The sequence below is a fragment of the Elaeis guineensis genome, chromosome 1, assembly GCF_000442705.2.
Source record: "Elaeis guineensis isolate ETL-2024a chromosome 1, EG11, whole genome shotgun sequence".
In the NCBI taxonomy this organism is placed as follows: Eukaryota; Viridiplantae; Streptophyta; class Magnoliopsida; order Arecales; family Arecaceae; genus Elaeis; species Elaeis guineensis.
In genome coordinates, this window is record NC_025993.2 from 800,753 (window position 1) to 806,752 (window position 6,000).

The following is a 6,000-nucleotide window of genomic DNA, read 5'->3' on the forward strand; positions in this document are numbered from 1 at the left end:
AGGATAGAGTTCTAGTTTGACTTGGACTCTTCATTTTTAATTCAATTCTAATTAAAATTAAATTTAAATTAAACCCACTAATAGAAATAAATTTAATCCAATTAGAAACTCAAATATCTCATCAAATTTCTAACCCAATTAGAAATTAGCTGAGTCAAAACCCTGATCGAATTATGATCAAATCTTTCTTATAATCGGATTCGATCATATCAAACCCAATCAGAGTCAAACTGAATCTAATTCAATTAGACTTGATTCAAAGCTCTTTGCTCAATCAAATTGAATCAATTATTAATCTGATTACTAATTAATTCTTTAAAAATAGTAGAGTCTCAGTCCCAGTGAAACTCTCCTCCAGAGTTCTAGTCCGAGTAAGACTATTTACCAAAGTCACAATCTAATTGGACTCTTCAGCTATTAGATCTAATCAAATCTTCTAATACGTATGATCCCACAGGTTCAAACCTAAGTCGGCAGTATAGAAATAACTTTCTATACCAATCGATATAACCATCTAGCAATGATGACCCAACGACTGAATAGATCGAAGTATTACAAAGCAAACTTCTAAAACCTACTGGCATATGGTTATCATATAATTCATCTCTTTGATCCAAATGCTCAAGGTGACCTAGGGTTTAACTATCAACCCTAATTTAGTCGACCACATTATATCTCAATCTTTCAAATCTATCTTATGAATTATCCTGGTCAAGATTTTACTGAATTAACATACACTGATGCATATCTCCTAATAATTTAGAGGGGTCAATTCCATCTTCACTCACACATCGACTTGATAAGTACTTGATTGCATCCAGTAACCTTCTGTCACTGAGTTAGAAACTCAAATGATCTGATACTAAAGTATAGTGAGTTGCTTATAAGTCACCGTGATTGTCTCAGGTCGGAGGGACGCTTATACCCATACCCTTCACGAGCTACTCTTGATAGCAGAGTGCTCGGCACATGATCACGTTCGATGCAAATGTACTCCTACATTCCATCTGCATGCCAAAATAGTATCTTCACACTCCTTAGTTAAGAGGATAACCAACTCATATGGCATGCAACAGCCTATACTCGATAATGCTATCATCCTATTAATAGCATATCATTTGGTCACGAATATTTTTAAGGACTCAACGACAAATCCTCCTTTGTTGATTAATTATAATCCTAAGGACTTCATTACAACACAGGAGTTCAAAGATGGATAATTTGTAATGAAAATATCAAATAATTTTTATTAATAAAAATTTATATATAATTTACAAGATGAGCACAATCGTCTAACGATTGATTTTGGGACATATTTTTCAACAACTCTCACTTGGACTAAAGCCAATCGGTACAGTATCGAATACCTATCTTCGATTTGTGGTCATCAAACTCCTTGATTTCAAGAGCTTTAGTAAATAAATTGGTCAGGTTCTTCTTTCTGTCGATCTTTTTAAGGTCGACATCATCTCGATCCACGATCTTTCGGATAAGGTGATAGTGGTGCAGAATATGTTTGGTGCACTGATGTCATCTCGACTCCTTGGCTTGAGCAATGGCTCCAGTATTATCGCAGCATAACAAGACAGGGCCATCAATGGAGGGTGTCACTCTGAGCTTATCGATGAATTTTCACAATCATACAGCTTCCTTCACAGCATCGGATGCCGCGATATACTGTTCGTAAACAGAGTTTGCCACAGTGTGCTGCTTAAAATTTTTTTAGCATATTACTCCACCATTTAGGATAAAAATATAATTCGATACATTTTTACTATCGTTATGGTCTGACTGAAAGCTGGAGTCGGTGAATCCCATCAGTTTCAAGTCAGTTTTACTATACATGTCACTGGTCCTTAGTATTTCTCAAATCCTTAAGAATGATCTTTACGATCTTCCAGTGATTTTCTCCTGGATCAAATCGGTATCTATTCACTATCCCTAGTGAGTATGCCATGTCTAGTCTCGTATATATTATGACATACATAATAGAACCCACTATCAAAGCATATGGAACTCTACTCATATTCTCTCTCTCTAGAGGAGTTGTCAGACAATCTCCTTTCGAAAGAGAAATTTCTTGGCCTATTAGAAGATAGTCTTTCTTAAAATTCTACATGCTGAACCATTTCAGCATGGTATCTATGTATATGGATTGAGAGAGTTCAGACAGCCTCTTAGATCTATCCTTATAGATCTTCATTCCTAGAATGTAGGCTGCTTCCCCCAGATCCTTCATGGAGAACTATGATGATAGTCACACTTTTATTTTCTGTAATGCAGGGATGTTATTTTTGATTAACAGAATATCATCCACATACAATGCAAGAAATATAATTATTAAACTATTTGTCCACTTATATATGCAGGGTTCCTCTCCGTTCCTAACGAGGCCATACATTCTAATCACCTTATCAAAATATATATTCTAATTTCGAGATGCTTGCTTCAATCTATAAATGGATCTCTAAAGCTTGCACACCTGGACTCATCTGTGGATGTGAACCCTTCAGGTTGTATCATATACACCTCTTCGTTCAGCTCTCCATTTAGAAAAGCAGTCTTCACATCCATCTACTAGATTTCATAGTCCAGGTATGCTGCTATCACAAGCATAATCCGAATGGATTTGAGCATTGTCATAGGAGAAAATATCTCGTCATAGTCAATACCATAATACTGACGATAATCTTTGACAACTAAATGGGCTTTATAGATTTCTACCTTTCCGTCTGCACCCCTCTTCCTGTTCAAAATCCACTTACACCCTATGGGTTTAACCCCTTCAGATGAGTCAAAGAATGTCCATACATCATTGACCTTCATAGACTCTATTTCAGATTTCATGATTTCAAGCTATTTGTCAGAGTCAGACCTCTACATCGCATCCATGTAGGTGATCGGATCCTCATTGTTCTCATCGAGTTCAACAGAATCTCCATCCCGAATCAAGAAACCTAAATATTTATCCGGCTGACGCAGTACTCTACCAGATCGCCTTAAGGATATTTGTTCATTGGGCTATGGGTTTGATCTTATCAAATTCGGTTCAGATTCAATCATTGATGTCCGTTCTTCTACCTGTCAAACTTCATCAAGTTTGATTTTAGAGGCACTTATTTCTTCATTAAATTTTTTTTTTTCAAAAAGTATACCTTACTGCTAACAAACACCTTTTGTTCAGCAGACAAGTAAAAGTAATATCTTCTCATTTCCTTGGGATATCCTACAAAATTATACTTATCGGATCTAGGACTGAGCTTGTCAGTTTGTAATTGTTTAACATAAGTCGGACAACCCCAGACCCTAAAGTAAGAGAGGTTTGGCCTACGTCCTGATCATATCTCATATGATGTCTTACTAACTGACTTGCTCGATACATTATTGAGCACAAGACAGGCTGTTTCAAGTACATATCTCTAAAAGAAGATAGATAGAGTTGCAAATCCCATCATGGATCGAACCATGTCTAACAAGATTTGATTTCTCCTTTTCGAGATACCATTATGCTGTGGTATCTCTGGAGGAGTCCATTGGGAGAGAATCTCATTCTCTCCTAGATATGTCAAAAATTCATTGGAGAGGTATTCATCTCCTCATACAGATCAAAGAGTTTTAATATTTTTTTCAGTTTATTTTTCTACTTCATTATGGAACCGTTTGAACATTTTAAATAATTCGGACTTGTATTTCATCAAGTAGACGTACCCACACCTAGATAGGTCATCTATGAATATAATGAAATAGCTATATCCTCCTCTGACATATGTACTCATGGGTCCATATACATCAGTATGTATCAGACCCAGCACATTACTGTTTCATTCACCATTTTCAGGAAAGGTGACTTGGTCATCTTTTTAAGCAAACAAGACACACAGATAGATAATGATTCATAATCATCTTTATTAAGAATCTTTTCTTAAGCTAACATGTTCATCCTGTTCTTGTTGATATGACCTAGCTTACAATGCCAAAGGTAGGCATCTGTGACATCATCTGTTCTAGGGTGTTTATTTGAAATGTACATTACATTAGGCCTAGATACAATATAAATATCATTATTCAACTATCCACACAAAATTGTAACATCATTCAAAATGATATTACAAAAATTTTTCTTTATTGATATTTCATAATTGGAATTGACCAAGAGGCCTACAGAAATAATATTTAAAAGAAAATTAGGATAGTAATGACACTCATCAAGAACAACGTAATGAGACGTGAATACAAGCTTGATGATTCCTGAGGCTCGAACCGAAACTGATCTTCCATCTTCAATATTCAAGAATCTCTCGCCAGCTCCAAAGCTCTTAATGATCTGAAGACCCTGCAACCAATTGCAAATGTAAATAGGACTACCGGTATCCAATACCTAGGTCATTATATCAAAAAGAGAGAAGTTAAAAGATGTTATCACATAAGTACCTTGTCCAGCAACCGATTGCTGCTTCGTCTTTGGCTTGCTCGGATCAGAAAAAGTAATATACTGAGAATAATTTCTCTTCCAGTGATCCTGCTTCTTGCAAAAGAAGCACTTTGTCTAACTTTGATCAGCCTTGAACTTTGATTTCTGAGACTAACTCCCAGCACCAGACACCTTCTTATTCTTCTTCTTTTTTTTTTTTAAAGGGACGATGATTACCCAAAGAAGATCCTTCCACTAAATTTACCATCTCCTTGTGGAGCTGGTGATCCTTCTCAAAAGTCTGTTGTAATCCCAACAGACCATAGTAGTTGACTACGGACTTCGTCATTCTGAAATGACTGAAGAACAGTAGGTAGGACTTGGATAGGGAGTTCAGGATCGCATCCTTCTCCAGTTGTTCATGCAAGGAGAAGCCGAGTTTGCTTAGTTTTTCAATCTGCTCGATCATGTACAATACATGATCGGTAATAGATGCACCCTCCCTCATCCGAATATTGAAAACAGCACAACTAGTCTTGTGCCGCTCAACATTGTTAGGAGTACCAAAGGAATCCCTCAACACTTAAAGCATTTTCTCTGACTGAGCCTCTTCAAACTTTCGATTGAACTCGTCATTCATGGAAGCCCGCATGATGCAACGAACCATAATGCAGTCGTTGAGCCACTTCAAATAAGTATCCCAGACTGCACCTCGATGTCGGATCCGTTATCACATAAAGAATCCTCTCATGCTCTAGGACTATCTTTAACTTTCGATATCAATTATCGAAATTCAGTCCAGTAAACTTCTCACTGTCCAACAGTGATCGGAGCGATAAGTTTGAGTCCATATTAGCACACATAAAGAAAACACAAAACCTAATTAGTATATAAATTTATTGATCCTAAAGATATGGATTTTAGTCTAAAGATTCTTCCACTATTTTATACGAATTGGTAGCCTCTACCTTTAATTCAAAAAATTATCTTAATTTCTTAGCGGATACTAGAATCCACACAGATTATATATAGGTACGAGAATGGCTCGATCAACCCATATCACATATGGATAGGTTCTCAATCAATTATTTCTCTAAATAATATTTAATATTTAATTTAGCTTCAGATTTTATTTCAGTAGGCGATGGGCATCCACTAAAAGTTTCGGTTAAGTCAAACCACTAACATGAACCTACTCAGTGATTCTAACCAATGAGTGATTAGATCCGAGGATGGCTCGATCAACCCAATGATCATCAGATAGTTTAACAGAGTCATCATATGATAAATACTAATTCCATCATTCAGAATAAACATCAGACGGATGGCGCCTACAATGTCAATCATAAATAATTGACCCATTACCATTCACCTTAATAGAAAGCTATGATCTAGTTATCACCATAACTAGCTCATTTTAGAGACCTAATAATTTAGAGAATTTAATCAGTTTAGAGAAGAAGAGAGAAGAAAAGATCAATCAGCAGACCACAACCCTCCTACTGACTCCACCAAGTCATTGAATCGGATTAGGTCATGCTGATTGAACTGGCACCTAGATCAGTCACACTGATCAACCTTAATGGCAT